Here is a 13,089-nt window from a genome sequence, read left to right on the forward strand (position 1 = left end):
TCTCTACCTTCTTTGACTCTCCCTCCTGCCTTGTGGAAGAAATGTAGATGCCCTTATATAGATAGTGCTGAAGGTGGTGAACACATAAATGTATGACCATGCAGAAAACCATCGATTATTTACTTGGGATGGAATGTATGGTGAGTGAACAAAACCATATTTAAAAAAAATGGGTTGATGACAAAACCTTGAGGGCAATATACTGAGTGAAATAAGCCAGACACATTAGGACAATTATTGCAGGGTCTCACTGATAGGAACTAATTATAATATGTAAACTCATAGACATGAAATATAAGGTACCAAGATACAGGATGAGGCTTAAGAATGAGGAGTGGTTGCTTAGTATGAGCAGAATGTTCAATTAGGATGAACTTAAATGTTTGGAAATGAACAGGGGTGTTGGTAGTAAGATGTGAGAATAACTAACAGTGCTGAATGGTGTGTGAATGAGGTGGAAAGGGGAAGCTCAGAGTCATAGATGTCACCAGAAGGAAAGTTGGAGGTCAAAAGATGGGAATGTATAAAACTGAATCCTATGGTGGACAATGTCCATGATCAACTGTACAAATACTAGAAATCGCTTCCATGAACCAGAACAAATGTATGACAATACAATTAGAAGTTAATAATAGAGGGGCATATAGGGAAGAACTATATACCTATTACAAACTATATACTAGGTTAGTAGTATTTCAACATTTGTTCATAAACAGTAACAAATGTACTATATCAATACTACAAGTCAACAATTGAGGGGGGGTGGTTAGGGATGGGGAGGATTAGAGTTTCCTTTTCTTTTTTTCTTTTTTCATCTTTCACTTTATTTCTTGTCTGGAGTAATGAAAAGTTTCTAAAAATTGAACAAAAATTAAGTGTGATGGATGCACAGCTGTATGAGGGTACCCAGGGGCAAGTGATTGTACACTTTGGATCTTTGGATAATTGTATGGTATCTGAACAATCTCAATAAAAATGAAAAAAAAAAATGATGGAGAGACAAAGGATAATATATGGACAGATAAAGATAGATATAGATGGATGATGCAATTTATATAGAAATTTTTATTTTTATTTTTAGTCAAATTCTATGTATTAAATTATCAAAATTTCAAAGGCCCTAAATGTCCTTCATTAAAATACAGAGAATGCTGTAACTTGGTAATTTTGGTTTAAACTATTTTAAATCAATTGCATAACCAATGAGAACCAATTTGTGATAGTGAGATAAAGTTTCACATAGTAGACACTCCCAGTATATATAATTGTATGACTAGGGAAAAGAATGAAGTTGACAGATTGTAAAATGAGATTGGGGTCAATTTGTCACTCAACTAAAGATTTTGTCTAATCTATCCAGGATAATGAATTAGGAGGAAGGGAATGGAGACATGAACTAGTCAGACAACAGTACTGAATTTGTTTCCCTAGGGCTACTTCACCACATTCAAATGCCAAATTTCCTCATTTCTCTCATCTTCCTGATGTTTCTTGCAACCCTGGTTGGGAATATAATGATGATTATTCTCATTTGATGGGACGCTCAACTTCATACTTCTATGTACTTCCTTCTCAGACAACTTTCCCTCATGGACCTCTTGTAGAGTTCCACTATTGTCCAATAGATAGCCATTGATTTTTTGTCTTGGAAGACTACCATTTACTTTATTAACTGTGGTATTCAGCTCATCCTCCTCACAACAATTTTGAGAACACAGTGCCTTCTCCCGTCAGTCATGGCTTATGACCCCTATGTTACTACATGCCACCCTCTCCATTACTCAGTCCTCATGTGCCTTACAATGTGTGTTTTCATGGAGTCTTGCAGTTGGCTGGATTCTCTGCTCAATGTCTTGGTCTATGTCATGTATACCCTGAATCTCTCTTACTGCAGATTCTGAGAAATCCATTTCTTTGTGAGATCCCTGCTCTCCAGAAACTTTTTTGTGCTAATCCATCTCGTTATGAAAAAGGAATTTATGTCAGTGGTGTTGTGTCCCCCGTCATTCCAACATCCACCATTATGACATTATATGGATGCCCCATTCTCTGTGAACTCTCCCCTTGGGAGCTCAGGGTAGGCCCCTAATACAGGCACTTCTGGTCTTAGTCTCTGGGCATGCTATCTTGACAAACTGAGAATTTTGCAAATCATCAATCATAGGTTCCTTTGGTCTTAAAACTTCAGTAATCAGTTTATCTCTTCCTCTCTCATTTTACCATAAGCAGAAAGGAGAATCAAGGTTATGCCTTGATTTAAATTCAACTCTGCTAAATACATAAGAACAACATTTGTAAGTTTTGCCTTCCACCTGGCGAAAGAAAAAATTTGCCAAATTCTCTATCATTTTATAACAGGTATAACATTTCCTTTAGTTTCCAATGACACATTCACCACTTCCTTCTAATGCCTCACCAGAAGTGTCTTGAATGTCTATATTTCTACCACTTTTTTCAATGCAGTGTCTGCATTCTCTAAGAGGACAAAACATTTCTCTACATCTCTAACTTATTAATGAGAACTCACTATAAATGCCTTTAGAATCCATATCTCCCCTTATACTCTATTCAAGAAAATTTAGGGTTTTTTATCAAGTACTTCAAAATAATTCCACCATTTAACTATTACTAATTCAAAAGCTATTCCCATATATTAGGTACTTAATAGCAGCACCCCACTTGGGGAAACAAAATCTGTCTTGGATTTCCATAACATCAAGGACAGATACCACACAATGGATTTATTTTCAAAATTTTTATTGGTACAAGGATTTGGAGACCAGAAATTCTCCATCAAGGTGTTGGTAAGTTCACACTTTCTCTTGGAGTCTGTAACATTCAAGGGATGACCTGTAACCAGCCTTGGATTTCTTCGGCTTGCCTCTCTGCCCCCTTTTTCATGGTGATCACTCTGCTTGGGTCTGCTCTTCTGGTTTCCACTGAATTCCTCATTCTAGTCCCCAGCATTATTGATTAAGAACCACTCTTATTCAGTTAGCCACACATGATAAGATCTTCAAAGTTCCTATTTACAAATGATTCTACACCATGACTCATTTTAAAATAATGAAAGGTACACTTTACAGATGTCTTCATATTCACAGTAATGTAATTTAAGTACAAGCCTTTTGTTAGTCAACATGACACCAGTCATTACAGTTGTCAACCAAATATTTCAAGCATGATAAAAGACAAGCAAAGCATTCTGAAATGGCAGAGAAAGCATCAGAATACATATAAGATGTGATTCAGATATTTTTTATTTATCAGAAAGGGATGTTTAAATAATGATGATTATATGTCAAGGGTCTGTGGAAATCATAAACAACCTATGAGAACAGATGAGTAAGCATAGAGATGGTAACTCTAAGAAATAATTAAATTAAATACAAGAAATCAAACACCGTAACAGAAAAGCATGCTTTCACATAAGGAGAATGTATATGGTGAAAGAAAGCATTACAACTTGAAGGTAGTTTGATAGAAACTTGCAAAAATTTAATGTAAAAAAATTAAAAATAGAAGCTCATTTATGTAAGGAAAATTTTCAAAATATGGACATGTCATTGAATTTATAAAATATGACAAGGTAATCAGAAAATGTATGCCATATTGGATGAAGCTATTGTCCATTTAGAAATTTAAAAACTCCTGATAGACATTAAAGACATAATCTAAAAAATTATTAGGGATGCTGTGGGTTTGTACACTGATCATGCATTAATACAAGATTCCATAAACCACCCAAAAAACACCTTGCATTGGTGTGGAACATTTGTTAGAGTTGATAGCATTTTTTCTTTGTAATTGTACTATTTTTTCAGTAGTTACCTTTGTTACAATTAATGACAGATTATTTTAACAGTCCTATTAACTATCATCCATAGTTTACATTATGTGGATTTTCCCCATATTCCAAACTATTTTTAAAACCTTGGATTAGTGTCATACATTTGTCATAATTCATGAAAGGGCATTCTTGTCATTATAAAATTAAGTACAGTCCATCATCTAAAATAGGGTTCACTGAATTATACAGCCCAATTTCATCTTTAATTTTTAATCTGATAATATATCTTACCTAAAGTTACCCCTTTTAAACACATTCAACTATGTAGTTTAGTGCTGTTAATTAAACTCACAATAATGTGTTAACATCAGCACCATCAATTTCCAAACCTTTAGAATCCAACTAAATAGAAATTCTGTACAAATTAAGTATCAACTCCACATTGTCTAACCCTGATCTCTCTCCTGTTAATTTATATTCTAGATTATAATTCTATCAGTTAGCTTATTGTAATTAGATCATATCAGTGAGACTATAAAACATTTGTCATTTGTGTCTGACTTATTACATGCAGCATAATGTTCTCAAGGTTCATCCATGCTGTCATATGCATCAGAACTGCATTCCTTTTAACAATTGAATAATATTTTACTCTATGTTTATACATTTTGTTTATTCATTCACTTTATAGACCAGTTTTGCCTCCATCTTTTAGCAACTGTGAATAATATCATTGTGAACATATGTGCAAATATCTGTTCAAGTCCCTGCTTTCAATTCTTCTGTGAAATTCTAGTAGCAGGATTTCTATGTCATATGGTAACTCTATACATAGCTTCATGAGGAACTGCCAAACTGTCTTCCATACTGGCTGCTCTGTTTTACATTCCAACCAGCTACAAATGAGTATTCCTATTTCTCCAAATCCTCTCAACACTTTTAGATTTCTGGTTTTTTTTATTTTATAGTAGCCATTCATTATGGCTTTGATTTGCATTTCTCTAATAGCTAGTTATGTGAGTTTCATTTCTTGTGCTTCTTATCCATTTGTAAATCCATTTTGGAGAAAAATCTATTCAAGTATTTTGACCTTTTATTAATTGGGTTGTTTATCTTTTTATTGCTGAGTTGTTGAATTTCTTCATATATTTTGGATATTAAATCATTGTTGGATTTGTGCTTTCCAAATATTTTCTCCCAATTAGTAGGTTGTCTTTTCATTTCCATGACAAGTTGTTTGATGTGCAAAAGTGTTTAACTTTGAGGAGGTCCTATTTATCTACTTTTTTTCTTTCCTTTATTATGTTTTGGGTGTAAGGTCAAAGAAACCATTGCCTATGACAAGATGCAAAGTACTTGCCTATATTTTCTTCTAGAAGTTTTATAGTCTTGGTTCTTACATTTAGGTCCTTAATCCATTTTTAGTTAAGTTTTGTTTATGGTGTGAGAGAGAGGCCTGTTTCATTTTTTGGTTATGGATATAAATTTCTCCCAATATTATTTATTGAAAAGATGGTTCTGTCTCAGTTAGTGGACTTGGGAGCTTTTCAAAAATTAATTGGCCAAAGTCAGCAGGTAAACTCACTGCCCTCCCACCCACATGGGATAGGACTCCTGTGGGTATAGACCTCCCTGGTAAAGTGGGGCATGACTCCCAGGGACGAGCCTGAACCCAGCATGTGGGGTTGAGAAAGACGTATTGACCAAGGGGGGGGGAAGAGAAATGAAAGAAAATAAAGTTTGTGTGGCTAAAAAATTTCAAATGGAGTTGAGAGTTCATTTTGGAGGTTATTCTTATTCATTACATAGATACACATTTTTAGTTTCAAGTGTATTGAAATAGATAGAAGGAAATACCAGAAAATATTGAATGGCAACTGAGTATACTTGATTCTTGATGATAATTGTGTGACTACATAGCTTACATGGTATGACTATGTGATTTTGAACATCTTGTGGCTCACACTCCCCTTATCAAGTGTATGGAGAGATGAATAGAAAATTGGCACAAAAATTAAATAACAGGGGGAGAGGGGACATAGGGTGATTGGGGTGTTCTTTTATACTTTTATTTTTATTCTTATTTTAAGTTTTTGGGATAATGAAAATGTTCAAAAATTGATTGTAGTGATGAATACACAACTGCATGATGATACTGTGAACAACTGAGTGTGTACTTTGGATGATTGTATCATATGTGAATATATCTCAATAAAATGGAATAAAATAAAAAGTAAAGAGGCAAAAAATATATATTATTTACTTTATATCTAACACTTTTTCTGTTTTTCTGAAATTAATTTTTGATAAAAGTATGGTTTTGTGAGCATGATCTCTGGAATTCACTGTTCTTGGCAGAATCAGAACACGAACCACAGTTAATGGTTGTGACTCTATGAAAGTTATTTACTTAACTTTTGGCAACCTTTTACTCACCTAAAAATGCATACAATAGTAATATCTATGGTATATTATTTTCATCTGGATGAATGTGTTAATAAAGGGAAAAATCAGTTGACCAGGTATGAGTTTCTGTTTCTGAGCCCTCAATTCAATTCCATCTGTCAATATAGCTATCCTATTGCCAAAATCTTATTGTTGAAACCACTACAGCTTTGTAGTATACTTAAAAGTCAGGAAGTGTGTCTCCCAAATTCTTTAAAAGTTTTCAAGCTATTTTTGGATATTCAGAGGCCATTAAGCTTCCAAATCAACTTGGTAATTGTCTTCTCTATTTCTGCAAAAACACTGAAATTTTTTATGGAATTTTATTGGGATATGTACACATAGCAGATAATCATCCAAAGTGTGCAATAATGGTTCACAGTATTATCATATAGTGGTGCATTCATCACCACAATCAATTTTTGAATATTTTCATTCCTCCAAAAAATAAAAATAAAAATAAAAATGATAACCAAACAACTCATGCCTCTTATCTCCCCTACTATTTGTTTATTTATTCTCTATTTTATTACTCATCTATCCAGACAGCAGATAAAGGCAGAGTCAGTTGCAAGTTTTTCACAATTACACATTCTTACCTTAATAACTATACAGTTATACAAACATCCTCAAGAATCAACTTGACTGTGTTACGATTCAACAATTGCTGATATATCCTTCTATGTATTCCAACACAGTAAAAACTACAAAGGGCTAGCTACATAATGCATAACAGTAACCTCCAGAATGACCTCTCGACTCTTTGAAATATCTCAGCCAATGAAATTCTACTTTGTTTCATTTCTCTTCCCATTTTTGGTCCAAGCTTTTCTCAGTCTTACAACGTCAGGGCCAGGCTCATCCCTGGGAGTCATACCTCACCTTAACAGGGAAATTTACAACACAGGGAGTCATATCTCAAGACGATGGAGGGGTTTGAGTTTACTGTAGTGTTGGCTTAAAGAGAGAGGCCACATCTGGGCAACAAAAGAGGTTCTCTGGCTGTGAGGTGAGAGGTATAAGTAAACTTAACTTCACCTTTGCAGGAATTAGTTACATAGGAGCAAGCCCCAAGATCAAGGACTTGGCCTTTTAAATTGGTACTCCTCAATATTTGTGAGAATATCAGGAATTCCTCATTGCAGAAGACATGGCCTTCATTCATGGAAGTTTAGTATTTCCACATTTTCCCCACTCATTCAAGGGAGCTTTGTAAATACTATTTATTCTCTGTCCAAATTAAACTCTAATGTATAAGTTATAACCTGTAATAACTAACAAGATCTCACTCATTATTCAAGGTCACATGTAATTATGGTGTTCAATTAAACTGATCATACAAGCTGAATTAGATAATGTGCTACAGAAAATATAAATTTTGCACCAAGTAAACATCTCTTTCTTTGGTCTCACACAAAAGTTGAAATTTTAAAACACCAACAGTATCATCATTTACACTTTATTCTGATTTTTTTTAGTCTTTACCAGGTGTGATGGTTAGGTTCATTGGTCAACTTGGCCAAATGATGGCATTCAGGTTTCTTTTCAAGCAAGTACTGGCCTAACCATTACTGCAAGGACATTTGTGACTGGTTAATAAACAAGAAGGTTTGTTTATTAAGTCATCAGTAGATTGACTGCACGTGTAACTGATTACATCAATTAGGGTGGTGTCTTCCACAATGAGAGAATTCAGTCAGCCTGATTTAATCCAATCAGCAGAAGACTTTTAAGGGGTAGAGAGGGAGGACTTTCACTTCTTTGGCTAGCCAGCATCTCCTGAGGAGTTCATCAAACACCTTCATCAGAGCTGACAGTTTGTTGTGTGCCTTATGGGATCTGGATTCATGTATCCTGCCCTATGGAGTTTGGATCATGCATCCCCACAGTTGCATAAGACACTTTTATAAATACTATATTTACATATATCTCTTCCTTGTTCTGGTTCCCTAGAGAATCCTAACTAATACACCAGGTCACCTGCATTCATATCTGTAATTGAAGTCAGATCTCTTTTCCAGCTCTTTTAATAGTCACTGTGTGGGGTAATACTGACTTACATAGCTGCAGAACTTTAGCTTTGAGTCTCAGGTGTCACACAATACCCAAAGTTCCAGGGAATGATCAGGTTATACACAAAGTGCCCAGAATCTCAAAATCGGGAAATAACCATAGCAACTCAGGAAATATGTGTCTGATGTAAGATCTTACAATCCAGGAACTTTTACAATAAGCCTTCCTCTGATAACCTATGCTCTCAAATTCACTTCTGACAGTTTGAACATTGTATTGCATCCATATTAGTCAGGTGCTATAATATTTGCCTCTTAGTTTCTGGTCTATTTCACTCAACATACTTTCCTCAAAGTTCATCTACTTGTATGCCTCAAAAATTCATTCCTTCTGTAGATGCTGAGTATTCTATTGTATGCATAAACCACACTTTGTCTTTCAATTCTTCTGTGGATGTATGCTTAGACCACCTCTATTAATTGCAAATCATGAATACTGCCACCATAAATACCAGGGTGCAAATGTCCATTCATGTCCTTGTTTTCAGCTTTTCCAAGGATATGATTACAATGGGGTTGCAGGATCATATTGAAACCATATACTTGCCCTGCAGTGGAACCACCACACTGTCCTCCATATGGGCCACACCATTGTACTTCCATAGCAAGAGTGAATAGATACAGCTCTCTCTCCACATTTTCTCCAGCAGTTGTATCTTTCTGTTTATTTTATAAACAGTTGTATTCACACACTATACAATCCACCACAAATAGCAAGTCAGTGGTTCCCAGCATAATCACATATTTATGCATTCAGCATCACAACTCATAAAGGACATTTCCAATTCATCTGCAAAGAAAGAAGAGAAAAAAAATGACTAAAAAGTACAAAGTAAATAATAAAAAATAAAATAAAATAAAAGAGAGAAACAGCAACACCAAGAATCCTATACTACTTCCTATATCCCCTTGTATTGATACTTAGATTTTGTATATTGCCTTTGTTAAATTTCATGCAAGTATATTACAATGGTACTCTTAAATATAGACTAGTTTGTGTTGATTGTATTTTAACACATACAATCCCATTTTTAAGACTTTGCCATGTTGATATTCATTTGGTCTCCTTCATGTAAAACAGTCTTATGTTTGTACATTGAATCACCATCATTTTCCACTCTAGGTTTTGGTATGTTATACAGGGCTAGTCATTTTCTTCTATATTTCATTCTGGTGTCAAACATGCCACTAGCCTCTCTCTGCCAAACCTACACACAGTCTATTCAGTGTACACACAATATTGTGCTATCATCTACCATTTTATCTTTTGGATTTTATGTGCCCTCTTATATTTTATTTTTCTCTCTCTCTCCCTTTTTACTCTTACTGCTAATCTTCATTTTTATACTCTTCCCCAAAGTTCTCTCCTGTCTTTTCCTATCTGCCTGTAGTGCTCCCTTTAGCATTTCTTGTAGAGTAGGTCTCAGTGTCTGTTTGTATGAAAATATTTTATACTCCCCTTCATTTTTGAAGGACAGTTTAGCCAGATGTAGAGCTCTTGTTTAGCAGATTCTCTCTTTCAATATCTTAAATATATCATATCATTGCCTTCTTTCCTCCATGGTTTCTGCTGAGAAACCTGCATATTGTGTTATCAGGCATCCCTTTTATGTGATGGACCACTTTTCTATTGCTGTTCTAAGAATTATATCTTTGTTTTTGACATTTGTTAATCTGATTAGCAAGTGTCTTGGAGTAGGTCTATTTGGATCTATTCTGCTTGAGGTATGGTATGCTTCTTGACTGTAAATTTATGTCTTCCATGAAAGATGGGAAATATTCAGTGATTATTTTCCCTATTATTCTTTCTGCCCCTGTTCTCTTCTCTTCTCTTTCTGGGATCCCCATTTCACATATATTTGCATACATCATGTTGTCATTCAATTCCCTGTGACCCTGTTCATATTTTTCAACTCATTTCCCTATATGTTCTTTTGTGTTTAATATTTAAGAGGGTCTATCCTCTAGTTCATTATTCCTTTCTTCTGCTGCTTCAAGTCTGCTGTTTTAAGTCTCCATTGTGTTTTTCATTTCTTCTATTGTGCCTTTCATTCCATATATTCTGCAAATTGTTTCCTTAAACTTTTGAGTTCTTCCTTATCTTCACCCAATATATTCTTATATCCTTCATCTCTTTTGCCATATTTTTCTGCAGCTCATTGATTTTTCAATTGAGTTAGCATGTATTTGACCATTTTAATTAATTTTTTTAATCTTATCAACTCCTGTATTTCATTTGAACTGTTCCTTTGACTGGGCCATATCTTTATTTTTTCTATTGTGACTTTTAATTATTTTTGGATTCTAGGCGTATGGTATCCTTGATTAGCATATTATTGAGGTCATTTTCATTCTTACCTAGAGTTTTATTCTTGGGCTGCTTTTTCCTCTATCTGTTCTTTTGGCACGGAGTTCAGCTTGTTCTAGACCACTGGCATAGCTTCAGTTTAACTGATCTGTTGTTCTGCTCTTGTTATTCTTGTTCTTGCCCTACCTATATGGAACCTTTTTTTATGAGGAAGGTCTTCCAAGATATTATCAACCCCAATTGATTTTCCCAGCTCTCAGGAGGAGGGTGTAATCAGTTTCAATTTCCCTGAGGATGAGACCCAGAAAGTTGTTAGACTCTCCTGTGAGCCCTCTAGGCTCTGTATTGTTCCTATCCTGCCCAGCAGGTGGCACTTTTCAGCCTGCAGCTCACTAGCAGTGTAAGGTTGTGGGCGCCTTTAATACTCAGCAGATTCTGTCTCTTCCATGGACATCATTTAGACTGAAGTTGAGTCAGAAACTATGGTTAAGCTGTTTCTAGTTAATGCTTTGTCAATTGTATTGATCTTTTCAAAGAAACAACTTTCAATTTTGTTAATTCTATTTTTTTTTATTGTCAAATTCACTTATTGCTGCTCTAATCTTTGCAATTTCTTTCCTACTGCATGCTCTGGGATAATTTTGCTGTTCTTTTACTAATTCTTTCAGGTGTACAAGTATGTCTTTTATTTTAGTCCTTTCTTCTTTATTACTGTCAGTGTATAGGACTACACATTTCCCTCTCAACACTTATTTCACTGCATCCCATAAGTTTTGATATGCTGTGTTCTCATTTTCATTTTTCTCAAGATATTTACTGATTTCCCTTGCAATTTCTTCTTTTATTAGATTGTTTACAAATGTATTAACTCCCAAACATTTGTAGTTTTCCCAGTTCTCCTGTTATGGATTTCCAGCTTCATTCCCTAATAGTCAAAGGAATTTTAATAATTTCAATCATTTACATTTACTGAGGCTTGCTTTGTGGCTCAACATTTGGGCTATCCAGGAGAATGATCCAAGGGCATTTGAGAAGAATGTAAATCCTGCTGTTTTAGGGTGAAATATTCTGTATATGTCTGTTAGGTCTAGTTCACTTACAATACTATTCTTGTTCTCTGTTCCCTTACTGATCTTTGGTGTGGATGTTCTCTCTATGGTTGAGAGGGGTGTATTGAAGTCTCCAACACTTATTTTAAAGGTGTCTACTTCTTCCTTCAGTTTTGCCAATGTTTGCCTCATTTATTTTTGGGCATCATGGTTAGGTGCATAAAAATTTATGATTGTTGTTTCTTCTTGCTAGACCACTCCTTTTATTAATACACAGTGCCCTTATCTCTCTTAACACCTTTTGACTTAAGGTCTAGTTTTTGTCCTATATTAGTATATTCACTCCAGCTATTTTTTGGTTGCTATTTACATGGAATATCATTTACTAATCTAGTCTTTCACTTTCAGTTTATTTTTTGGGGGGGTCTAAAGTGTGTCTCTTGTGTACAACATATAATGGAATTATCCCTTTTATCCATTCTGCCATTCTATGTCTTTTTGATGGGAGCTGTATCCAATAGTATTTAGTGTTATTACTTTAAATGCAATACTTACATCAGCCATTTTGTCAATTGGATTTTATGTCATATATAGTTTTTTTTTCCTTTATTGCAAACCCCTTTTCTGTATAGTTGATCTTTTGTGATGTATCTGACTGATACAGTCTAATTTCTGTTTCTGTATATTCTTAAAGTGCATTCTATATGGTTTCCCTGGGGTTTATATTATACAGCTTGCATCTATAACCTACCAATTTGAAAAGATACCAAATTTCTTTCAGTAGCATACATGTTTTCTGCTCCCATATCCCTTTATTTCCCCTCTTTTTGTTGTTTTTGTCCCATGTTGCTAATTTATATTTTGCATGTACATTTTAAGGAAATATGCCCTTTTCTAGTTTGTATTCTGAACCTTATAAAGATAAAGGAGTAGAATTGCATATTGAAGATACAGTACTTTTGGGTTTATCATTTACTCTTTTAGGTACCCTTATTAATGATCTTCATTTCTTCAAACTATGTGAAGGCAGTCTCTTTGATTTTTCCTTTCAACCTGTAGAAATCCCTTTCACAATACCTGTAAGACAGGTCTTTTGTGATGAACTCTCTCAGTTTCTGCTTAACTGTGAATGTTGTTAAAACTCCCCCTTATTTTTGAAGGACAGTTTTCTTGAACACAGAATTTTTGTGTGACAGTTTCTTTTTCTCTTTCAGTATCTTAAATATATCATACTACTGCCTCCTTGCTTCTATGGCTTCTTATGAGAAATCAGCATTTTGTCTTATTGAGGATCGTTTATGTGTGATCAATTGCTTTCCTCTTGCTTCTTTCAGAATTCTCTCTTTATCTTTGACATTTGACATTCAGATTAGTATATATCTTGGAGTAGATATATTGTAATTTATTCTGTTTGAAGTATGCTGA

Source organism: Choloepus didactylus, assembly GCF_015220235.1.
Source record: "Choloepus didactylus isolate mChoDid1 chromosome 11 unlocalized genomic scaffold, mChoDid1.pri SUPER_11_unloc2, whole genome shotgun sequence".
Lineage (NCBI taxonomy): Eukaryota > Metazoa > Chordata > Mammalia > Pilosa > Megalonychidae > Choloepus > Choloepus didactylus.